Raw genomic sequence first — 26883 nt, 5'->3', positions numbered from 1 at the left:
ATGGCAATGTACATTATAATAATCATAGTCAAAACTTTTCTTGGCTGGTAGTGTGCAAAATAATAATATTTTTTACTTTGTTTTATTTCTTTTATTACAGAATATTTTATATATTTCTTTTATCATTATAGATATTTTATGTGATATGAAAATTATTGAATATATATTGAAATATATGAAAAATACAATATTATTTACTCTCCAGGCTGTTATTCCAGAAAAAGCACCAGGATGATAAGGCAGCCACCCTCTACATGAAAACATGTGATATACATGGAAAAACATGTTATTTCCAACAAAACCTTCTTGGGTTTTCATAGACCAGACCAGGTCACTTACATTATTAAAGGGTGCCTTGGGTCATCAGCCAGTTAAATGGTACCTCAGGTTATCCTCCAGTTACCTGTTGGCACAATTCAAAGTACATGCTGTATATTAGCAAGCAACAAGGTCATTGACCTTACACTCTGGGTCATTGACCTGACACTGAAGCACACTTGAAATGTGTGCTTCAGACAGAAAGTTCCCAAAAATGTTATCTTCTCTGAAAACACATTACTATTAAAATATATTTCAGCCGGACATTGCTGCTATACAGTATTAGGGCATTTCAGTATTATTATGCACATGTTCAATGACTTCATTGGTAGTCTGTATGTAATCAACATTCTCAGTATGGCAAACCTCTAGACATGTGCTGTGTGTTGATAAAGTAATAGTTACTCAATGGCAATAAAACCTATTGAGATTCATATATATTATTCTGCATGTCACTTGGCTTCCTTGCTCATAGTATTGCATGCAGTGTCCTACTGTACAGCTGAATATGCTCAGTGTAGGCTCACCTCAGGCCAACCACCTGATGCTTCCTGTGAGTCTGAACCAACAAGTCAGAAAATACTGATCCCTTATTTTAAGAATGATTATGCATAGAATAAACAATATCTTCTATATTCTCAGTGTACAAATGGGAAAATAATTGGCTTTTGCTATGCAGGAACAAACCCACTGTTGCACAACTAGTTGAATCAAACATTTTTCAACATCCTTTGTCAAAGTATTGACGTGGAATCTATGTTGAAAATACATTGGATTTGAAAAAAGTAATCAACGTAAATTATTGTTTTTTCGCGGGTGAACTTCAACCACAGGATTCTGTCACCATAGTAACCAACTTTCAATGAAGATGCACGTCTGCATCTCAACCAAAATCTAAGTTAAAGAATAGGACTGAATCAAATCAAACCTTATTTAAAGTGCATTTAAAGTTTGATTTGATGTTGTCCTATTTTTAACTTAGACTTTTGGTTGAGATGGAGACGTTATTCCAACCTATCAATTATTAATTTGTAGACAAACTGGAATTAAAGCCAGACTAAGTCAGTGGCACAGATGGAACGATCAAAGCAGTAGACACATTTCCTTGCATTGACAACCAAACACAATTCAATATCACTTTTGAAATACAATAAATAGCCTATTGTCGACAAGTTAACAGATTATATGTTGGACACGTCACCAATCAACCAGAAATAAAAGTTGAAGAATGGAGTTAAGCCAGTGGCTCAGATGGAACTATCCAAGCAGTAGATACAGTGAGGGAAAAAAGTATTTGATCCCCTGCTGATTTTGTACGTTTGCCCACTGACAAAGAAATGATCAGTCTATAATTTTAATGGTAGGTTTATTTGAACAGTGAGAGACAGAATATCAACAAAAAATCCAGAAAAACGCATGTCAAAAATGTTATGAATTGATTTGCATTTTAATGAGGGAATAGTATTTGACCCCTCTGCAAAACATGACTTAGTACTTGGTGGCAAACCCTTGTTGGCAATCACAGAGGTCAGACGTTTCTTGTAGTTGGCCACCAGGTTTGCACACATCTCAGGAGGGATTTTGTCCCACTCCTCTTTGCAGATCTTCTTCAAGTCATTAAGGTTTTGAGGCTGACGTTTGGCAACTCGAACCTTCGCTCCCTCCACAGATTTTCTATGGGATTAAAGGTCTGGATACTGGCTAGGCCACTCCAGGACCTTAATGTGCTTCTTCTTGAGCCACTCCTTTGTTGCCTTGGCGTGTGTTTTGGGTCATTGTCATGCTGGAATACCATCCACGACCCATTTTCAATACCCTGGCTGAGGGAAGGAGGTTTTCACCCAAGTTTTGACGGTACATGGCCCCGTCCATCGTCCCTTTGATGCGGTGAAGTTGTCCTGTCCCTTTGCAGAAAAACACCCCAAAGCATAATGTTTCCACCTCCATGTTTGACGGTGGGGATGGTTTCTTGGGGTCCTAGGCAGCATTCCTCCTCCTCCAAACACGGCAAGTTGGGTTGATGCCAAAGAAACTCATTTGGTCTCATCTGACCACAACACGTTCACCCAGTTGTCTCTCTGAATCATTCAGATGTTCATTGGCAAACTTCAGACGGGCATGTATATGTGCTCTTTGTTAGCAGGGGGACCTTGCGGGCGCTGCAGGATTTCAGTCCTTCACGGCAATAGTGTGTTACCAAATTGTTTTCTTGATGACTATGGTCCCAGCTGCCTTGAGATCATTGACAAGATCCTCCTGTGTAGTTCTGGGCTGATTCCTCACCGTTCTCATGATCATTGCAACTTCACGAGGTGAGATCTTGCATGGAGCCCAGGCTGAGGGAGATTGACAGGTCTTTTGTGTTTCTTCCATTTGCGAATAATCACAGAAACTGTTGTCACCTTCTCACCAAGCTGCTTGGCGATGGTCTTGTAGCCCATTCCAGCCTTGTGTAGGTCTACAATCTTGTCCCTGACATCCTTGGAGAGCTCTTTGTCTTGGCCATGGTGGAGAGTTTGGAATCTGATTGATTGATTGCTTCTGTGGACAGGTATCTTTTATATACAGGTAAGAAAACTGAGATTAGGAGCACTCCCTTTAAGAGTGTGCTCCTAATCTCCGTTCAGTTACCTGTATGAAAAGACACCTGGGAGCCAGAAATCTTTTTGATTGAGAAAGGGTCAAATACTTATTTCCCTCATTAAAATGCAAATCAATTTATAACATTTTTGACATGCATTTTTCTGGATATTTTTGTTGTTATTCTGTCTCTCACTGTTCAAATAAACCTACCATTAAAATTATAGACTGATAATATCTTTGTCAGTGGGCAAACGTAACAAATCAGCAGGGGATCAAATACTTTTTTCCCTCACTGTACATCAATGCAACAAAATATCAACATTTAAAGGAGATGTATCTACTGCTTGGATAGTTCCATCTGAGCCACTGGCTTAACTCCATTCTTCAACTTTTATTTCTGGTTGAGTTGGTGACGTGTCCAACATATAATCTGTTAACTTGTCGACAATAGGCTATTTATTGTATTTCAAAAGTGATATTGAATTGTGTTTGGTTGTCAATGCAAGGAAATGTGTCTACTGCTTTGATCGTTCCATCTGTGCCACTGACTTAGTCTGGCTTTAATTCCAGTTTGTCTACAAATTAATAATTGATAGGTTGGAATAACGTCTCCATCTCAACCAAAAGTCTAAGTTAAAGAATAGGACAACATCAAATCAAACTTTAAATGCACTTTAAATAAGGTTTGATTTGATTCAGTCCTATTCTTTAACTTAGATTTTTGGTTGAGATGCAGACGTGCATCTTCATTGAAAGTTGGTTACTATGGTGACAGAATCCTGTGGTTGAAGTTTCACCCGGAAAAAACAATAATTTACGTTGATTACTTTTTTCAAATCCAATGTATTTTCAACATAGATTCCACGTCAATACTTTGACAAAGGATGTTGAAAAATGTTTGATTCAACTAGTTTGTGCAACAGTGGGTTTGTTCCTGCATAGCAAAAGCCCAATTATTTTCCCATTTGTACACTGAGAATATAGAAGATATTGTTTATTCTATGCATAATCATTCTTAAAATAAGGGATCAGTATTTTCTGACTTGTTGGTTCAGACTCACAGGAAGCATCAGGTGGTTGGCCTGAGGTGAGCCTACACTGAGCATATTCAGCTGTACAGTAGGACACTGCATGCAATACTATGAGCAAGGAAGGCCAAGTGACATGCAGAATAATATATATGAATCTCAATAGGTTTTATTGCCATTGAGTAACTATTACTTTATCAACACACAGCACATGTCTAGAGGTTTGCCATACTGAGAATGTTGATTACATACAGACTACCAATGAAGTCATTGAACATGTGCATAATAATACTGAAATGCCCTAATACTGTATAGCAGCAATGTCCGGCTGAAATATATTTTAATAGTAATGTGTTTTCAGAGAAGATAACATTTTTGGGAACTTTCTGTCTGAAGCACACATTTCAAGTGTGCTTCAGTGTCAGGTCAATGACCCAGAGTGTAAGGTCAATGACCTTGTTGCTTTGCTAATATACAGCATGTACTTTTGAATTGTGCCAACAGGTAACTGGAGGATAACCTGAGGTACCATTTAACTGGCTGATGACCCAAGGCACCCTTTAATAATGTAAGTGACCTGGTCTGGTCTATGAAAACCCAAGAAGGTTTTGTTGGAAATAACATGTTTTTCCATGTTATTCACATGTTTTTTCATGTAGAGGGTGGCTGCCTTATCATCCTGGTGCCTTTTCTGGAATAACAGCCTGGAGAGTAAATAATATTGTATTTTTCATATATTTCAATATATATTCAATAATTTTCATATCACATAAAATATCTATAATGATAAAAGAAATATATAAAATATTCTGTAATAAAAGAAATAAAACAAAGTAAAAAATATTATTATTTTGCACACTACCAGCCAAGAAAGTTTGACTATGATTATTATAATGTACATTGCCATACAAGTACTACATGCAATGATAGACTGATGGGACAATACAAAACGATTCTCCACAAGGAGATTGATTCTCCTCCCATACGCTTTAGTGGACTCATATCTAACTACAGTACATAGCATTACATTAAAAGAAATACATCACAAGAGCCCCCTGAGGTAAAACAAGAGCATCGCAAATGGATAATGGAAAAAAGCACCTACCTCTCCATGGGGCCGGCTAGATTTGACCAGACTAGTATTCTTCACAGTGGAGCATTCTGGGATGGCTTCCAGAGACGTTGCTTAGCTTCCCCGAGGCTCGGAAGCAGGATGACAGAGAGACAATGGCTCATTTTTCTTCAAAACTCCTCACCACCAAGTACAGGCAGGACACTCAGGACTRCTGCCAATGGCCCCATTGTTCCCTGGCTTGGTCAGTCAGTCGCCTTCATGACTGGTGCTCTAGCTCTACTACTGTAGCTCTACTATTTGTTTATTTCATCCAGGATGACTTCTTTTCTGTCACAGCCATTCATTCACCCAGAAAGGTTTTACTGATGCTACTCTGAACCTCGAGTACAGAGCCTTGTGACTTAACTAACAGCGTGTGTATGTGTGTGTCTCACAGAAGCAACTCAGACGGAAAGAATATCCTCTACAGTTTTCTCTAAATATGTACAGTAAAATAGACAACCTTTACGTATTAATGTGGAGAAACGTAAAAGGTGAATAGTCGCCTGTCATATGCAAATGAGGAGGTTCTATTTCAATTGTATTCAAATTAATACTGTGGTATTTTCACCTCTCTCTCCAAGGTATAGTTTCTACAGTTTCTAGAATGAACAATGTATGCATTTCATACTTAAGATACATAAATGTTTGGCCATAAGACAATCCATTAAAATCAAATGTATGAAATGTATGCCCTATCCAAGAAAAAGTACCAACCAACAGAACCTTTTTCTCTTATGGTTAAGGCAGGGCTGTCAAAAAGATTAGAAAATGTCAGAGTGTGGATTAATCGAGAACAAAGGTCATCAAAACTGGAATAAATGACAGTGTGTCTTTCAAATGGCACAATATGCATCCAAGATTGTTATGCTGTTAATTATTATTATTGCAAGTGTAAATCAAATTCAAGCTGTTCACTGTTGTAAACAGGTCTTCTACAGTACCTGGCCTAGTTGCCAGTGCTCAGTTGTAAGGTACCAATGGAAAAATGGGAGTAAATATTCCACGTTGGAACAGATGATAATCTTGCCCCAGGCATCACAGCACAATCACACTGCATGTGCTGTTTTCAGTAACCATGGCCCATATTGTTGAACACAATGCAGGCAGCATTGGAAGCTGGAAGCTGAAGTGCTACAGCTGAAGTGTTGTATATTTCCCTGCCATCTTGGGCAGCCCAACATTAAGAAGAAGCCTAATGCAAGGTGACTGCTCAGTCTAACATTATTACTGGCCAGTTGTGGGCTATTTTTGTATTTCTTTCCCCAAATGATGTATCACAGGAAATCCCATATAAGAAAAAAATACAATTAATTAATTAAATTAATACAAAGACCATAATGATAAATCACAAATGATTCTCAATATACAATTGAGAATGTAACCTCTTCATTGGGTATAGCCAAATAGTGTGTGCAAGTAATTTTAAGACATTTAATTTCATTGTAGCTATTTATGAGGTAATATTCACCGAATACAAATATGAATTTGAGCCTTGAATGATAGGCCATAATGTTGAACTAAAGCAAGGATATACAGTGGGGAGAACAAGTATTTGATACACTGACAATTTTYCAGGTTTTCCTACTTACAAAGCATGTAGAGGTCTGTAATTTTTATCATAGGTACACTTCAACTGTGAGAGAAGGAATCTAAAACAAAAATCCAGAAAATCACATTGTATGATTTTTAAGTAATTAATTTGCATTTTATTGCATGACATAAGTATTTGATACATCAGAAAAGCAGAACTGAATATTTGGTACAGAAACCTTTGTTTGCAATTACAGAGATCATACGTTTCCTGTAGTTCTTGACCAGGTTTGCAACACACTGAGCACAGGGAATTTGTCCCACTCCTCCATACAGACCTTCTTCCAGATCCTTCAGGTTTCGGGGCTGTCGCTGGGCAATACGGACTTTCGGCTCCCTCCAAAGATTTTCTATTGGGTTCAGGTCTGGAGACTGGCTAGGCCCCTCCAGGACCTTGAGATGCTTCTTACTCCTTAGTTGCCCTGGCTGTGTATTTCGGGTCGTTGTCATGCTGGAAGACCCAGCCACGACCCATCTTCAATGCTCTTACTGAGGGAAGGAGGTTGTTGGTCAAGATCTCGCGATACATGGCCCCATCCATCCTCCCTCCAATACGGTGCAGTCGTCCTGTCCCTTTGAGAAAAGCATCCCCAAAGAATGATGTTTCCACCTCTGCTTCACGGTTGGGAATGGTGTTTTGGGGTTGTACTCATCCTTCTATTCCTCCAACACGGCGAGTGGAGTTTAGAGCAAAAAGCTCTATTTTTGTCTCATCAGACCACATGACCTTCTTCCATTCCTCCTCTGGATCATCCCAGATGGTCATTGGCAAACTTCAGACGGGCCTGGACATGCACTGGCTTGAGCAGGGGGACCTTGCGTGCGCTGCAGGATTTTAATCCATGACGGCGTAGTGTGTTACTAATGGTTTTCTTTGAGGACTGTGGTCCCCAGCTCTCTTCAGGTCATTGAACCAGGTCCTGCCGTGTGTTCTTGGGCTGATTCCCTCACATTCCTCATGATTCATTGATTTGCCCCACGAGGTGAGATCTTTGCATGGAAGCCCCAGACGAGATGGTGACTTGACCGTCATCCTTGAACTTCTTCCATTTTCTAATAATTGTGCCAACAGTTGTTGCCTTCTCACCAAGCTGCTTGGCTATTGTCCTGTAGCCCTCCCAGCCCTTGTACAGGTCTACAAATTTATCCCTGATGTCCTTACACAGCTCTCTGGTCTTGGCCATTGTGGAGAGGTTGAGTCTGTTTGATTGATGTGTGGACGGTGTCTTTTATACAGGTAACAGTTCAAACAGGTGCAGTTAATACAGGTAATGAGTGGAGAACAGGAGGGCTTCTTAAAGAAAACTAACAGGTCTGTGAGAGCCCGGAATTCTTACTGGTTGGTAGGTGATCAAATACTTATGTCATGCAATAAAATGCAAATTAATTACTTAAAAATCATACAATGTGATTTTCTGGATTTTTGTTTTAGATTCCGTCTCTCACAGTTGAAGTGTACCTATGATAAAAATGACAGACCTCTACATGCTTTGTAAGTAGGAAAACCTGCAAAATCGGTAGTGTATCAAATACTTGTTCTCCCCACTGTACCATGCCACCTTCTCAACCAAAAATATTCCTATTCTACAAATAATTTGTTGATGTATCAGACTGTGAGTCAGAGACCCATATACTTTTGGTTGCCGTTCACAAGTTCTCTATGTATGATGTGGAGTATGATATGAACTTGAAAGTTCAGATTTAATCACATAGCTTGGCCGCTGAGCACAGAAGTCATTTCAACATCAAGTTTCGATTTACATTTGGTTGAGTTGTCAACTAACGTGAATTCAACGTGAAATCAACAAAACAATTCACCATGTCATTGGATTTAGGTAAAAAGTTGTGAAAAAAAAGAACAAACGCCCTTATGTTGTTGACTTTTTGCAAATCCAATCAGTTTTACACGTTGATTCACAGCCTGGTCCCATAGACTAGAGGTAACATAGGAAGTGTAAAATCCAAGACACTCAAATTAGTATGATATGTTACGTTTGGTACGGTTAAAGAAGACAGATTGTTACTTAAGGCAAACACGTAAGTAGGGAGGTTGGTCGGAGTGGATGGGTTGGCGTAGAATGAGAACATCTAGCAACCCAAAGGTTGCGAGTTTGAATCTCATCACAGACAACTTTAGTATTTGCGCTAATAAGCAACTTTCAACTATTTACTACTTTTTAGCTACTTTGCAACTACTTAGCATGTTAGCTAACCCTTCCCCTAACCTTAACCCTTTTAGTTAACCCTAACCCGAAACTTAAACCTAACTRCTAAACTTAACCCTAACCCCTAGCCTAGATAACGTTAGCCAGCTAGCTAACATTAGCCACCTAGCTAGAATTCATAACATGTCATACATTTTCAAAATTCGTAACACATAATACGTTTTCATGATTTGTAACATATAATATGTTTTGCAAATTCTTAACATATAATATCAATTGTAATTCGTAACATATCATATGAAATGTATGATGAACATCCACAAATTAATATATACTATATTAAACGTAACCTATCATACTAAATTGAGTGTTTCAGTTTTACATACAGGTGTTGTAGAGACAAATCTCCAATTTGCCTTTGCTCTTATAGAGCCACTGAACACGCCGATTGGCACTTGTGTTTTTCTGTTGCTCAGAAAAACACAAGTGCCAATCGGCGTGGGACCAGAAAAGTAAGATTTCAGTCTTCGAGGTGTGTTTCCTGACCGATTCCATGTTTGGTTAATGATGTTTGTCCCCCATGAGAAACTGTAGATGCGGAGCCTATTTCACTTCCTCAAAATCCCCAGAATGAATCTAAGATAACTCAAGAAATCTGTATTTATGTCAAATATACACTGGGAGTCAGGATGCAGTAGGTGAGTTTAATAAAGAAACAATTTTGACGAGCAAACATGAGCAGCGTAAAGAAAGAGAGAAAACAATATTACCTAATGACTGATGTCAACTGAGGGATAAATAAAGCGGGAGTAATCACAGTGTAAATGATGACCAGGTGTGCTTAATGATTGGGAGCAGGTGTGCGTAATAATAGTTGCCAGGGCTGATGGTTAGTAGAACGGCGACTTCGAGCGCCGGAGGGGGGGAGCATGAGTAGGGTTGACAATTTAATTTGTAAATTTTTGCCGAGGATGTTTTAGTTGAGCAATTTTACATGTAACTAATCTATTTCTCAAGTTAAAAAAATGCACAACGTGTAATCTTATGTAAACAAAGTCGTAGCTGCTGGGCAGGTCTGACTCACTGTCTATGCTATTGGATAGAGAGCAATCACCGCAGCTGTTCACCGCATGTTAGTGGGCAAATCAAAACTCAACCGTCATTTACCCGTTGTGACGCACAGGATGTTCCAAATTCCATTTTAGACGAGACTGACTTTATGACCAAAAGTATCCTATTTACACTTTGTAGTAAATTTTGACACTATAATAACTGCTTCTGACTCATATGGATGCCACGTAGACATTTTTCAAAAGGATTCATTGCTTTTTAAAGGCAGTCTCTCTTTAAGGGCACAAATGGGTACAAGTCTCACTGAATAGGCCTAGTAGCTGTTTATGTGGTTCAGGGTGGATTAAACTGAATGCCCCCACATGATATAATTCTAGCTACTTTTTCTGAGTAGTCCATGTAGAGTGTGGATTTGGGAAAACTTTAGTAACGTCAGACATCTGCCTTTTGTGTCCACACTGTGGTCTAGGACATACGGTGCCTTCAGAAAGTATCCATACCCCATGACTTATTCCATATTTTGTTGTGTAACAGCCTGAATTAAAAATATATTAATTATGTATTTTTCTCCCCCATCTACACACTATACCACATTATCACAAAGTGAAACTATGATTTTAGAAATGTTTGCTAATTTATTGAAAATGAAATACTGAAATATCTCATTTATATAAGTATTCACACCCCTGGGTCAATACTTTGTATAAGCACCTTTGGCAGCGATTAGAGCTGTGAGTCTTTCTTGGTAAGTCTCTAAGAGCTTTCTACACCTGGATTGAGCAACATTTTCCCATTATTATTTTCAAAATTCTTCAAGCTCTGTCAGATTTGTTATTGATCATTGCTAGACAACCATTTTGAGGTCTTGCCATATATTTTCAATTAGATTTAAGTCAAAACTGTAACCCAGCCACTCAGGAACATTCACTTTCTTCTTGGTAAGCAACTCCAGTGTAGATTTGGCCTTGTGGTTTAGGTTATTGTCCTGCTGAAAGGTGAATTAATCTCCCAGTGTCTGGTGGAAAGCAGAGTTAACCATATTTTCCTCGAGGACATTGCCTGTGCTTAGCTCCATTCTGTTTATTTATTATGCTGAAAAACTCCCCAGTCCTTAACGATTACAAGCATAGCCATAACATGATGCAGCCACCACTATGCTTGAAAATATGGAGAGTGGTACTCAGTGATGTGTTGAATTGGCTTTGCTCCAAACATAACATTTTGTATTCAGGACAAAAGTTAATTGCTTTGCCACATTTTTTGCAGTATTACTTTAGAGCCTTGTTGAAAACAAGTATTCTGTACAGGCTTCCTTCTTTTCACAACGTCAATTAGTTTAGTATGGTGGAGTAACTACAATGTTGTTGATCCATGTTCAGTTTTCTCCTATCACAGCCATTAAAGTCTAACTGTTTTAAAGTCACCATTGGCCTCATGGTGAAATCCTTGAGCGGTTTCCTTCCTCTCCGGCAACTGAGTTAGGAAGGACGCCTGTGTCTTTGTAGTGACTGGGTGTATTTATACACTATAGAAAGTGTAATGAATAACTTCCCAAGTGAACCAGCCTAAAAAGAGAATAAAAGGAACAATACAGCACACAGCAGTAGCTTTAAATAAATGTCATCTCATCCCCTACATGGAGTTGGTTTTGAACACCTGTGCCTTTCTTTTTTTTTTGGTAAGATTTTATAAAATGTTTTGAAACAATACAAACATCAACTACATCACACCTGCCCAGACCAACATGCTCACACCCCCAGCATCACTCTCCGGCATCATGGCCTCCAACTGCACTATTTTGTTTCTTGCCGTCGACACGCCACTTTGCTGTTGAATTTGTAAAATGTGTCTCTTGTATAATGAATTGCACACATTAGTTAATACTGGATTGAGTGTACATTTTCATTTACTGTAATTTCATTAGCTATGTTCCAACATTCCCTCCATCTTGTGCCAATATTAGTTCCTTTTAAGTCTTGGTTCCAATAGTTTCTATTTTCTTCTAAGAGATTGTCAGTTGGATAGGCTCTCTGCAAGGTTTTATATAGCTTACCTATTATGTGAATATCCTTTTCTGACTCAAATAGGATTCCCTCAAGATTACTCTGATGTAAAAAAAGATTTCAAATTGAAATTTCGTGATATAAAACTTTTAAGTTACATGTTCATGTACCAAAATTGCTTTTTAATGCTGTCATGGAAATACATGTATTTCCTATAACCAAGTCATTTACGGTTGCTATGCCTTTAGTTTTTCCATGTGGACCAATTTATTGGTGAATTCTGAAAAGCTATCCAAGGATTGTTCTATAGGGTTGTGTTTTTAGGGAGTGATATTGTTTCTTGTAGAATACGCTACATTTTCTTCCATGTTGTTTTTTTTTCTTAACTATGAAGAGGTTAATGTTCTTAGKTTTGTCCTTTGAAAATAGATACATGAAAATATTCTGGGGATGAGCAGGCGCATCTTCCTCTTTAGCGCATTTAACTATATACGGCAAGTAAAAGCCTCAGCGAATTGATACAATTCCAAGTCTGGGAGGTTAAAACCACCCTCAAGGAAGACTTTTGTTTATAATCTATGAGTTTTATTTGCCCATATAAAGTCTGTTGTGACCGAGTATACTTTCTGGGTGATTGGTATTACCTAGAATACGTACTACAACTTTGGGAGCCATGCCATTCTGAAGAGGTGTATTCTACACTCTTAGAAAAAAAGGTGCTATCTAGAACCTAAAAGGGTACTTCGGCTGTCCCCATAGGAGAACCGTTTGAAGAACCCTGTTTGGTTCCAGGTAAAACCCTTTTGGGTTCAACGTAGAACCCTTTCCACAGATGGTTCTAAATTGAACCCTAAGGGTTCTACCTGGAACCAAAAAGAGTTCTCCTATGGGGACAGCCGAAGCACCCATTTGAAACATTTTTCTCTAAGAGTGTACTTGTTAGATGTACTGTATGATAAGATTGTTCCATTTAATGAGGTCTGATTTCATAATGTTGAGTAATGGGATAAAGTTAACTTTATATATTTTTTGTCACTTATTAAGCATCCTAAGTATTTTACATTTTTTGTAGTTCACTTACAGATAACATGTGTGCATTTCTAAGATTATCTCTAACCCTTTCCTATTACTCACCGGCTTTACAGGACAGATTATTTTCTGTCCATGTCAGCTTTCAATGCTATATGCTTTCCAGTTGACTCTAAGCATAAACAAAAATATTCCTTCCAGTCATTTTCAAAGAGAGAACAGGTCAATTATTTTTCATCTAAATTAACACAGCAATTATATCCAGTTATTGTAATACTGTAACACATTTTACTGTCCTATYTACTCTAGATAAATTAATGTTTAGGCACATAGTTTATAATAATCATCATCAGATTAACAGTTGTCAAAATGTTGTCAAAGGCTGGTTTGTGTCAGTCAAACATTTTTAAAACCTGAGTCTGTATCTAAACTGGATGTCTCTGGTTGGATGCATGGACCCAAAGCCCCAGCGCTTGGTGTCAATATCAGGTATCTTTTCATCTGGGTCCTTGAGCTCAAAATCAAAGTATGTGAGCATGAGGAAGACAAACTGCTTCAACTCGTTGGTGGCGAAGAAGCGTCCTGGGCACATAGTGATCCCAGACGCCACGGATGTTGTAGTATTTAATTTTTTTTCCCACCTTTGTAAAAGTCAGTCTTTTTGCCCCCCTCTGCTGTCAGGAATCGGTCATACTTATAGGTGAGTGGGTCGGGGTGGACTTCCGGATCCATCTGGACAGCAGTGTAAGGAAACAGGGCTACTCTGTCTCCTTCTCTGATGCGGTACTCGTTTCCGTCTGCCATCTTCAGGGAGATGTCCTGGAGCACGGCCCTGGTGAGGACGGGGGCGGAGGTGAGGCGGAGTGTCTCCTCCACGGCACTGTCCAGGATGGGCGTCTTTTGCAGCATGTCCTGGGTCAGGTTGATAAAGGCCTTCGTGCTTCACCTCCTGGCCTGTCCCTTAAGCACCCTCCACTCCCCCTGCACGGCCTCATGGCGTCTGGTGCTTCATGAGGTAGAAGAGCAGCCAGAAGGCAGCAGGGCCTGTGTTGCCCTGTGAGGCCCAAAGAGAAGAAACATGTACCTGTCCTGCATGAAGTCTTCCATTACCGTGCCCTCCCTATCCTGCTGCTGCTCGCGCACCCAGACACTGATGTTCTCCTTGGTCCTCACCTTCTGCACTGACAGCATGTTCCAGAACAGCCTCTTCAGCCTCTCCGCCTCTCTCTTCTCCCCTGGAGGCAAGACCCCATAGGCCAGATTGGGAAGAGCTGGTCATACTTACGGAACTCAAGGAAGAGCTCCTGGGACTCCACTCTGTCGACCTCTCTGGCTTTCTCTATGCTCTCTGTGGATTTTGGTGTCTCATTACCGAACAGAGCCAGGTAACCTGCCCTGAAGACAATGTTGTAGCTGTAGTTGAACAGACCGTCCTCATTCCAGGGCATATGGTATTATCCCCCGTCCCTACACTGTGCAGCATCAGATTCTGTAGGTTGCTCATCATAGCCTGTGTCATGACCACTAAAACGTCCCCCATCAGGTGCTTGTTGCTTGACATCTGAGAAACCTGTGGTCGGAGTGGTAACCAAACACTTTCTGCACCAGATGCTGTGCAAACTTGCTGAAGTCCAGTTTGGTGCGGGCCTCCTTCACAATCGTCCCGAAGGACCGAGGGTCCATAAGGAATGTGAAGTAGAATCCTCCCAGCTGCACGGTGAAAATATCCCCATGCTTCCCCTTCATCCTCTCCAGGAACTTCGCTGTGTCCCTGCGGAACTCAAGGACATGGCCCAGCCAGGGGATGGGGCCCCGGTCCAGGGGGGGTTCCCCGGGTCGACGCTGCCTGACAGCCCCCAGGAGGTAGAAGCCCCCCAGGACAGAGGCTAGCAGAGCCAGAAAGATCAGCAGCAGAAAGCCCATGGTCCTTTATTCTTTGTTCTCACACAGACAATCTGAGCCCCGGCTAGAATTCGTTTTTTTTTATGGCGTGATGAAACTATGACATTCATGTCAGCAGTTAATGACTAACTCGATTGCACAATAACCAGAAACCACCCACAAACGGTACAGAACAGTCTTTGGTGTTTCCAGTTTAAACAAATGTTAATACATATAAAGGTCAGAAAATTTCAAATAATGAATTGCATATTACAGGAAGTGCAAAATAGTTTGTCATTTAGAGTCTGTATGTTTCATATCTGGAGAAGACAGCCCAGAACAGAGCGCAATGGAGAGGAATCGTCGATGGACTATACTCCCAAAGTAGAAACAGTAGCTAAGTAGAAAAGTAGCTTCACAGTACATTCCGATCTCTATTTTGGGTGTGATGAAAGTAAAAATATAGTATGTTCTTGTTTTCTCTCAACAATGTTAGGCCTAGTAACTATTTATGTCGTTCAGAGTGGATTAGACATAGCCACCAAATGATGTAATTCTAGCTACTTTCCCCCCTGAGCAGTCCATGTAGAGTGTGCATTTGAAAGCACCTTTAGTAACCTCAGACTGATTTCAACATTTGCCCTTTGTGTCCACAAGATGGCCTACGACATTTGTAGGAGTATACATCACCCTTTTATGTGCACAGTAGCATTGCATACCACAAAGCGTCCTATTTAGCTTACTAGTTTAGCTTTTGGGGAGCTGCTGAATCTTTGGGATGCTTCAACCCCAAATAACCACAGACAGTCTCTACCAAAGCATTGAATTGTCATTGAATTGACGTCTGTGCCCAGTTGAGATACACTAACTATATTGACAATAATACCTATTTCAGACAGATGATATGGTATAGTATGTGATTTTTGAATGACTACCACATCTCTGTACCCCAAACAATCAATTATCTGTAAGGCCCCTTAATCAAGAAGTGAATTTCTAGCACAGATTTAACCACAAAGTCCAGAGACGTTTTCCAATGCCTAACAAACAAGGGCACTGATTGATAGATTTGTAAAAAATTAAAAGTGAGTATGGTGAAGTTATTCATTAGCCTTTGGATGGTGTATACAAAGATACAGGCGTCATTCCTAACTCAGTTGCCTAGTTACAGTTTTGACTTATATCTGCTTGAAAATCTATGGCAAGACTTGAACATGTCTGTCTAGCAATGATCAACAACCAACTTGACAGAGCTTGAATCATTTATTTATTTATTAATCACATTAAATAAATAATAATCTTCCGAAATGACTTTGGAAAAGCAACAAAATAACTAGGGCTTTACAATTATATTTTATTTAGTCAAATATTACATCTGTTTGGATTTCTTGCAGTCTATAAATTATTTTTTTGTAATGTTCTCATTAGTTAAAAAACAAGTTTTAAAAAACATTTCCACTTTGACATTACAGAGTATGTTGTGTAGATTGTTGACAAAAAAAGACAATTATATCCATTTTAATCCCACTTTGTAATACAACAAAAAGTGGAAAAAATCAAGGGTTGTCAATACTTTCTAAAGATACTTTATATGGGTCGTTCCACGAAAACAGTGTCTTTTGTGTCCCTTTGATGTGTTAAGTAGAAATTGTGCACCGAAATTGAATTTTAAAAGCCTGTTATATTACATGAAGTGCCCTTTAATATAGACCACATTGAGAATTCAATAAATCTGTTTTTTAATATGAATAAGGACTTGCTAAAGTGCCAAATTTCCGCATGTCCCTCCGTGCATCCTCTGTGACTTCAAGGAAGATTTTGACCCACTTAACCCCCAAAACTTAAAAAAATACAATTATCACTATTTTAAATCCCTAGTTATTTTGTTGTATTGACTAAGTCATTTCGGAATATTATTATTTATTTCATGTGATCAGTGAATAATTTACGTCTTTCGCTCATTTTAAGTTCAACCCTGTTACATGAACTGAACTCTATTTAACATGGTGAAACTATTCTTGAAATATTTTTTTAGTCAAATAGTAGTGTAAAAGCTGGTGAGTTGGTAACTACTTTTTTTGACAATTTTCTGGTGTTTTGTGGTGGAAACTAAGTGGGTCTAGCTTAACACGTCAAACCTGTTATCTGTCGATTAACCTAACATAGCAGGTGTAAAAGAAACATCTGAGCGGCGTTTCTTTCTTTCTGGTCCTGACGAGAAAAAATACTGTCGGGGGAGGTTCTCTTCTGCACTGTTGAACCGATCCAGTAAATGTGGAGGAGGAGTTAAGATGGAGTGTCACCTTGTTAATGCTCGAAAGCGGGAAATCGCATCACAGGCTCTCTTTCTATTTCCCCTGAAAACCAGATGCATGAGGGTGCCCATAGACAAGCAAAACATTTTTATTAAAGGCCCAGTGCAGTTAAAAACATGATTTCCCTGTGTTTTATATATATTTCCACACTATGAGGTTGGAATAAGACCCGATACCTGTATTTTGGTTACAGGGTCTAAAAATGCAGGCTTCATGACTAGGACTCGAGGTGGGATTTAATATACCATGTTTTCTTACCCCCTACCCCTTTCAGATATACAAAAACGCAGGTTTAAAAAAAGGTGGGATGGTAAAAAAAAGTGGGATTTGTGTCTGTTTATGAAAGGGGTATATCACTTATACCACAACCAATACTTTATAAGGATATTTTATTACATTTGACAGGAGGAAAAACACAAAGATTCAATGCTTGACATTACAATGTTATAAAAACAGCAATGATTATTATAGTACACATTTTTGGCACAATCATAGGCTGTCCTTGAGGGTCAGAATATGACTGAACCAGACTAAAAAGATCATAAAAGCAAGAATATAGTACACACAGTAGCTTTAAATACATGTAAATTCATCTCCTACATGGAATTGCTTTTGAACATCTGTGTGTTTCTTTTTTTGTTGTTGTAAGATTTTATCAACCGCATCACACCTGCCCTGACACACAAGCTCACCCCCCAGCATCACTCTCTGGCAACATGGCCTCCAACTGCACCATTTTGTTTCTCTCCATTGCCCACACACTTTCAACATTTAGATAAGAAAGCATTTGACATTTCCATTGTGTTAAGGATGGAAGGTTAGTTGATTTCCAGTTAAGTATATATTTTTTCAAGAAGATTGACAAGAAAAGTATTGTCCAACTCATTGGGTATCTCCAGGGGTGGAAAAAGTACCCAATTGTCATACTTCAGTAAAAGTAAAGATAKCTTAATAGAAAATGACTCAAGTAAAAGTGAAAGTTACCCAGGAACAAATACTGCTTGAGTAAAAGTCTAAAAGTATTTTGTTTTAAATATACTTAAGTATCAAAAGTAAATGTAATTGCTCAAATATACTTAAAGTATCAAAAGTAAAAATATAAAATATTTCAAATTCCTTATATTAAGCCAACCAGATGGCACCATTTTCTTGTTTTTTTATTCACAGATAGCCAGGAGAACACTCCAACACTCAGACATCACACATGAAGCATGTGTGTTTAGTGAATGTGCCCGATCAGAGGCAATAGGAAGGACCAGGGATGTTGGACCATTTTCATGTGTGTGAATTGGACTATTTTCCTGTCCTGCTAAGCATTCAAAATGTAACAAGTACTTTTAGTTGTCAGTAGTACTTTAGAATATTTGTATTTAAGTACTTTACATCACTGGGTATCTCACTGCACTCTCATATGCCATGTCTTTAAATATGCGGACAGACAGATTTAAAGTAAATGTACATTGTAATACTTCCTATAACTTTTGGACGTTATAACATTCCCAGAAAGCATGGATCATTGAGTCATTGTTAGTTTTATAATTAAGACATGATTCTGCCATTGTGCTGTAGAATTCGTGAATTTTGTCTCCTGTATAATGCATTCTATACTTTAGTTTATACTGAATAAAGCGTACATTTTCATTAACTGTAATTTCATTAGCTATGTTCCAACATTCCCTCCATCGTGTGCCAATATCAGTTCCTTTTAAGTCTTGGATCCAATAGTTTATATTTTTTTCTCAGAGATTGTCAGTTGGATAGGCTCTCTGCAAGGTTTTATATAGCTTACCTATCATATGAATATCCTTTTCTGACTCAAATAGGATTTCCTCAAGATTACTCTGATGCCCAAAATATTTGAAATATACATTTTGTGATGTATTTGAAAATATCTACCTTGGTCAATCTAAAATTGCTTTTTAATGTAGTCATGGAAATAAATGTATTTCCAATTATCAAGTCATTTACGGTTTCAATGCCTGAAATTTTCCATGCGGACCAATTTATCTGTGAATTCAGAAAAGCTACCAAGGATTGTGTTTTTAGGGAGTGATATTGTTTCTTGTAGAATACGTCTCCTACACGTCTCCTACATGTTTCTAATACTATCTGCAAACCATTTCCTCATGACTCATCACTCAAAAATATTATATAGTACCTGATTTCAAATTCAAAATGTAATATTTCCAGCTGAGTCTAAGCATAAACATTCCAGACATTTTCAAAGACAGAAAAAGTAGATCATTTTTCCTCTCTGAATAAACAAAACAATTATATGCAGTTATTTTAATACTGTGCCACTTGTTGCTGTACTATGTACTCTAGACAAATTTTTGTTTAGGCACAAGATAGTTTATAATAATCAAAATTAGATTAACAGCTCGTGAGATGGAAGTTCACACTCAAAGCGTTGTCAAAGGCTGGTTTGTCAGTCACTCAGTTTTAAAACCTAAGTCTGTATCTAAACTGGATGTCTCTGGTTGGCTGCATGGACCCAAAGCCCCAGCGCTTGGTGTCAATATCAGGTATCTTTTCATCTGGGTTCTTGAGCTCAAAATCAAAGTATGTGAGCATGAGGAAGACAAACTGCTTCAACTCGTTGGTGGCGAAGAAGCGTCCTGGGCACATAGTGATCCAGCACCACGGCATGTTGTAGTATTTAATTTTTTTCCCACCTTTGTAAAAGTCAGTCTTTTTACCCCATCTGCGTCAGGAAGCGGTCATACTTGTAGGTGAGTGGTCCGGGTGGACCTCCGGGTCCATCTGGACGGCAGTGTAAGGAAACAGGGCTACTCTGTCTCCTTCTCTGATACGGTACTCACTTCCGTCGGCCATCTTGAGGGACATGTCCTGGAGCACGGCCCTGGTGAGGACGGGGGCGGTGGTGAGGCGGAGGTGTCTCTCCACGGCGCTGTCCAGGATTGGCGTCTTTTGCAGCATGTCCCGGGTTAGATCGATAAAGGGACCTTCGTGCTTCCCCTCCTGGCCTGTCTCCTTCAGCACCTCCTCCACCTCCTTCTTCACGGCCCCCATTGCGTCTGGGTGCTTCATGAGGTAGAGAAGGAGCCAGAAGGCAGTAGGGCCTGTGTTGCCCTGTGAGGCCCAAAGGAGAAGAAACATGTACCTGTCCTGCATGAAGTCTTCCATACCGTGCTCCTCCCTATCCTGCTGCTGCTCGCGCACCCAGACACTGATGTTCTCCTTGGTCCTCACCTTCTGCACTGACAGCATGTTCCAGAACAGCCTCTTCAGCTCTCCCGCCTCTCTCTTCTCCCATGGAGGCAGGACCCCATAGGCCAGATTGGGGAAGAGCTGGTCATACTTACGGAACTCAAGGAAGAGCTCCGGGGACTCCACTCTGTCGACCTCTCTGGCTTTCTCTATGCTCTCTGTGGATTTTGGTGTCTCATACCGAACAGAGCCAGGTAACCTGCCCTGAAGACAATGTTGTAGCTGTAGCTGAACAGACCGTCCTCATTCCAGGTCATATGGTTATTATCCTCTGTCCCTACATTGTGCAGCATCAGATTCTGTAGGTTGCTCATCATAGCCTGTGTCATGACCACTAAACCATCCCCCATCAGGTGCTTGTTGCTGGACATCTGAGGAAACCTGTGGTCGGAGTGGTACCAAACACTTTCTGAACCAGCTTTTGTGCAAACTTGCTGAAGTCCAGTTTGGTGCGGGCCTCCTTCACAATCGTCCCGAAGGACCGAGGGTCCATAAGGAATGTGAAGTAGAATCCTCCCAGCTGCACAGTGAAAATATCCCCATGCTTCCTCTTCATCCTCTCCAGGAACTTTGCTGTATCCCTGCGGAACTCAAGGACATGGCCCAGCCAGGGGATGGGGCCCCGGTCCAGGGGGGGTTCCCCTGGTCGACACCACCTGAAGGCCCCCAGGAGGTAGAGTCCCCCCAAGACAGAGGCTAACAGAGCCAGAAGGATCGGCAGCAGAAAGCCCATTTTCCTTTCCTCTTCGTTCTTTCAGAGCACATCTGCGCCCTCAGCTGAAGTGTATTTTGTCTTTTCAATACCCATGACTCATGCTCCTCCCCCATTCCTTTCACAGTGAGAGTACCATTAGTATTCTAAGCACTAAGAACTTTTACAGACTCAGTAAGGATGTAAGCTTTGTTGTTGTTTTTTGACACTTCATTTAATAGCACAGAATGCTCAGATATGTTGGACTTTCCCATGAAACTTTAATAGAACATTAATATCTTATATTGTATGTTTGGTGTGACGTTGATGGAATATTCTCCTAACCCTCTAAACAGGACACAGGAATGTTCTTGCAATGTTTCTATGAAACATGTCTAGAATATTATTATCAAGGAAAAGCATTGTTTAAACATAGCTCTGCCTCAAGCATATGTATTTAGACGGCTCAGGGCCAGGACCATGCAGGTTTCAGCTGTTTTCAGTTAGGAGCCTACAGAGAGATTTTGAGATAGAAAAAACTTAATAGATCACATGTGTAGAGAGAACCTCTCTCAGATTTGTAATAGTGTTGCATTTTGGGCCTTTATGCTGTATCATACCATAAAGAGCAGTGGAGCCAGCCCCAAAACAAGATCATTGAGAAGAGAGGTAAGATTGAAGAAGACATGCACATACCCAAGATATCCCCAAGTCCTCCTGAATCCCTAACAAGGCATGAGTGCAAAAACAAAACAAGAACCCCAAAATGGTCATGCCATCTATTTGCAACTATTTAAAGCCTTTGATTAAATCTGATGATTTTATGGATAGAGGCATACAACTATAATGGCCATGCTCCTTTAAACCATCCATAGACTTTTGTTGTTTCTATGTTTCTTCATTGTGACTAGAAGTGACTTTTCGTAGCAGGTTAGGAGAGCATTTTAGCTAACTCTTCTCCTAACCTTAACCTAATTCTCCTAACCGGCTACATGAATTATTCTAACCTGCTGCATACGTTTTCCTAACCTGCTACATTAATTATTCTAACCTGCTGCGTAAGTTCTCCTAACCTGCTACATTAATTATTCTAACCTGCTGTGTAAGTTCTCCTAACCTGCTACGTTAATTATTCTAACCTGCTGCGTAAGTTCTCCTAACCTGCTACGAAAAAGTCACTTCTGGTCTTAGTTGTATACTACCAAGTCAGAGCCATGTTTCTCAACCTACGACTTTTGTAACATTCAAACCTTGTGTAGGCTACAGATCTCTACATCTGTTGTTGTTTTACTCTCCCTTTGTATTCTCTTCCGACCTCGTTCCCAAACAACGTTCAAAAGAAAACCACAGACATCCTGAGCGATGTGTAACTTGAGTCACTGACAAAACACACCAGCCTCTCGGCAACTAACCCCCTGCCCCTCCTCCTCCTAAAATCAACAGGAATTCAGCAACAAACAAAAAAGGTCTGCTTTCACCTTTTGTCTCAGGGATTACAGAACAGATCCTGCTTTGCAGAATTGTGGGTTTGCATATTTTCTCAGTACGAGCTTGGCTGTGAATCCTTTGGCCGTTCCCATCTGATTACTGAAAACGGTCATATTTCTTCAGCAAGTGTTTCAGTGTTTGGTCTGTGCCTTTTTCTGGGAAATGTTAATTATGCATTTTCAAGTCACACCATTTACATTTTATTTTGGACAGCCATTCTCTGACAAATAATGGGGGAATAGTTCCAGGCACTACATACTGCTGCACTTTTTGCTCGTCATAGCTCACTCTGATCTGCAAAACCCCCATTGGGATCAATCTCTCTCTTGAGTATGTCTTCAGCAACACATTTGTTTTCTTCAGCTTGATAACCTTGAAATGCTCATTGTAGACAGTTATAGACACTGCAGATCCTGTGTCAAGCTCCATTTTGAGGGTTGTGCCTTTGTTTTCTGGTGCCGCCCATATTATGCTACTGCTGGGAGAAGTCACTGGTCGTGTCCGAATACCCATACCTGCGTTTTAAATAGTAGGCCATTTGAGTATGTGAAAACATTATGTTTAATAATATGCAACATTTCAAAAATCGAGAATACTTTAAATGCCCAGATGTCATACTAATTTTGGCAGACTTTTCCACAATGCATTGGAAGATGTGGACTTCGAGTGACAGACCCTAGATCTCTTGAAGTAGCTAAACAACAAAACTAAGGCTCCTTACTTGGGAAGATGCCCGAAGTTTCTGCAGTGTTGTTCACATGTAGGCTAAGTAGTTTTTGTTCTTCTTAAAATTATCACGGGAATTGCGTCGTAGGCCACATTTTTGAAAACAGAAGTATTTTAAATGTATTTTAATCTAAATTGGATTTCTGTTTTCTCACTGAAAAGTATTTCTTGTTCTGTAGACCTTCGTAAGAGCTTATACTAGTTGAGTGTTAATGGGGTGGGCATTCTATGTTTTGTGTTTCTATGATTTTCTATTTCTATGTTTTGGCCGGGTATGGTTCTCAATCAGTGACAGCTGTCTATCGTTGTCTCTGATTGTCTATCGTTGTCTGTCTATCTGACTGTATATCGTTGTCTCCTTTTTCCCCCACCATTCTATGTTGGAAGTTGACTTTGTTTAGGGCACATAGCCTTTGAGCTTCACGGTTTGTTTTTGTAGTGTTTATTGTTTTGTTCGGCGTCATTTTGATTTAATAAAGAAAATGTACGCTCACCACGCTGCACCTTGGTCCTCTTTTTTCAACGGCCGTGACAGATGCGGTGCCTCAGCCAAGGAAGAAGCCTCCTGTATGTCTCCCCAGCCTGGTGAGTCTTGTGCCTGCTCCCAGAGCCAGGCCTCCTGTGTGTCTCTCCACTCCAGAGACGGTCTCCAGCCCGGAGCCTCCAGAGACTGTCTCCAGCCCGGAGCCTCCAGAGACGGCCTCCAGCCCGGGGCCTCCAGAGACGGCCTCCAGCCCGGGGCCTCCAGAGACGGCCTCCAGAGACGGCCTCCAGTCCGGGGCCCGCAGCGACGGCCTCCAGTCCGGGGCCCGCAGCGACGGCCTCCAGTCCGAGGCCCGCAGCGACGGCCTTCCAGTCCGGGGCCCGCAGCGAGGGCGCCCAGTCCGGGGCCCGCAGCGAGGGCGCCCAGTCCGGGGACCGCAACGAGGGTCCCCAGTCCGGGGACCGCAACGAGGGTCCCCAGTCCGGGGTCGGCGGTGAGGGTCCCCGCACCAGAGGTGCCACCAAAGTGGGGTGAGCCAGCGGTGGAGCGGGGTCTGCGTCCCGCACCTGAGCCGCCGCCGCGGATAGATGCCCACCCAGACCCTCCCCTATAGGTTTAGGTTTTGCGGCCGGAGTCCGCACCTTTAGGGAGGGGGGTACTGTCACGCCCTGACCTTAGAGATCCTTTTTATGTCTCTCTTTTGGTTTGGTCAGGGCGTGAGTTGGGGTGGGCATTCTATGTTTTGTATTTCTATGATTTTCTATGTTTTGGCCGGGTATGGTTCTCAATCAGGGACAGCTGTCTATCGTTGTCTCTGATTGGGAACCATACATAGGTAGCCTTTTTTCCCACCTGTCTTAGTGGGAAGTTGTGTCACGCCCTGACCGTAGAGAGCTGTTTATGTCTCTATTTTGGTTTGGTCAGGGTGTGATTTGGGTYGGCATTCTATGTTKTTTTTTCTATGTTTTGTATTTCTTTGTTTTGGCCGGGTGTGGTTCTCAATCAGGGACAGCTGTCTATCGTTGTCTCTGATTTGGAACCATACTTAGGTAGCTTTTTCCCACATGGTTTTTGTGGGTAGTTAATTTCTGTTTAGTGTTTTCACCTTACAGGACTGTTTTGGTTATTCTCTTGTTTATTTTTGTTATAGTGTTCAGTTTTAATAAAACAAGCATGAACACTTAGAGTGTTGCCACTGTTTCACCCTTTAATGGGGATCCAAATTACCCTAATGGATATGATAGTACCTGCTTCCCTCGAAATGACCCTGATCTCTATGAACCTCCCTTTTCCCTGGATTGTTATCATTAAATTACCTTTTCAGAGRTTCACGCAGACCACCCTTTTCTGTGTAAAATGCCAATTTCTCTGAAACCAAAAGGTTTTCAATTCTGTCTGACAACTCTCAGATATGTCATGTATGGTGATGCCCATAGTTTTCATGGCATCAAAGGGGGAATTGTGGTGGCAGAATTTGAGGTGAGCAGATGTAACTTCTCAAGGGATATGTTCTGTGTTGTACTGTGATGTTATGCCTTTCATAGACTCACGGTATGTCTGCACCCTAACACAAGGCCATTGTGTTCCTAAACTGTTGAATTGAATGAACTGTTGTGTAAATAATATGATTATATTATCACCTCTCACTATATAAGGGACAAGTAACCATTTCATCCTTTAGTTCTTCCCCGTGAAATCAGTGGTGGATCTCCCCTGCAGCTGCTCGTATTAAAGATRTTTTTTATTATATCATTAAATATTCTCTGCCTTAATCTTTGGATCGAATTTTCCACAACAGACTGTAAACTACATCAAACCACATCCACTGCACACATGCCTGTTCACAAAACTATGTGAAGATATGGAATCAGAGCATGACAATGTTCTATTTCACACCGAGGCTTGGTGGTTATGGAGTGGGAGTGTAGGAAAGATTTTTTGCATTGAGAGAGGAACTGTTGTCATTCACAATGGATATAAATACAACAGACTTGGTTGACTTTTTTTGTAATGAAAATAAAATGTATCTCCTTGCCGATGTAACAGACATATTGGGAAACTGAACGAACTGAACGCAAGCATGCAGGGGAAATTCAAAAACATTCTASAGATGAGTGACCGAATCAGTAGATTCTGAGGAGATAATTCTTATTGGAGAGAGAAAGTATTTCAAAAGCGAACCATGCACCCCTTCCCTCAGCTGTGCATGTTTCTAACAGAAAACAGCATCAGTGTCTCACACGTGTGATGACTGTACTAGCTGGTTGCACGCGGCACTGTGGCAGGATGACTGCTTCTACTCAAACGCAGTGGTGAAAGCGTTGCTGAGAGCACATTGGCTATCGAACAGCCAATAGAGTAGGGCGTGGGTCTTGATGGCTTGGGATGATGGCTTGGTCAAAGTTGAATGTATCTTGTTCCATCCCAGCAAAAGCAATGGGGAAATAAAAATCAAATGCCTTTCAAGCAACATACCGCAATGAATTAGGTATATGTGGCTTTTATTTTAAATGTATTTTACCCTCGACCCATTTCAGATATACAACAAAATATTTTATTAAAATGCAGGCATGGTCAATTAGTGGGATTTTGGTCTGTGTATGAAAGGGATATAAGTAAGTAGCTTTTGGGCTAGATTCAATCCGTAGTGCTGGAAGATCCGTGTTAAAATGTAAAGGGTTATTTATGATTTAGCTGACATTTGCATCATTTGCTGTTGAATGCAGTCTCCGGGAATGCCAGAATATTGCCTTTAAATTTCAATCCCCATATTGTGCTGATCTTCCACCCCCTGGATTCAACAGCCTAGTTTCATAAAGTAGATGTAACATAGTAAACGTAAATCCGCTGAATCAGTCTAGGGTGCGTTCGTAAATTCACTTTGGCTATCTACTCCGATTTCAGAGCACTCTCATCTGAATGTGCCAGAGCGCAGAATAACTGATGAATTTACGAACACTCAACACTTGAATATGGCCGGTGTCAGTAAACGTTGGCAAAATAGCGAAATTAAATTGTTGCCAGCAGCACAGCTCCAGTCACCAACGCTCTGGATAACATGAAAACAGCCTAACCAGCTCTGCTAGGGTGAGTAAAATGTGAGGTGTTCTCTTATTTGTATCTGGAAGTAGCTAGCAAGCTAGCCAACGTTAGATTGGGTGCG

General features: G+C 40.5%; 2 pseudogenes; both read right to left on the bottom strand.

The window, feature by feature from the left end:
• Positions 1-9491: 9491 nt before the first annotated feature.
• LOC111979488 (5-beta-cholestane-3-alpha,7-alpha-diol 12-alpha-hydroxylase-like) lies at positions 9492-14922 on the bottom strand (annotated as a pseudogene).
• A 2550-nt stretch (positions 14923-17472) lies between these two features.
• Positions 17473-21100, bottom strand: LOC111979688 (5-beta-cholestane-3-alpha,7-alpha-diol 12-alpha-hydroxylase-like; annotated as a pseudogene).
• Between the last annotated feature and the right edge of the window lie 5783 nt (positions 21101-26883).

Source organism: Salvelinus sp. IW2-2015, linkage group LG19 (assembly GCF_002910315.2).
Source record: "Salvelinus sp. IW2-2015 linkage group LG19, ASM291031v2, whole genome shotgun sequence".
In the NCBI taxonomy this organism is placed as follows: domain Eukaryota; kingdom Metazoa; phylum Chordata; class Actinopteri; order Salmoniformes; family Salmonidae; genus Salvelinus; species Salvelinus sp. IW2-2015.
Note: the sequence above shows the minus strand (reverse complement) of the source record. Positions and strands in the feature narration are given on the sequence as shown.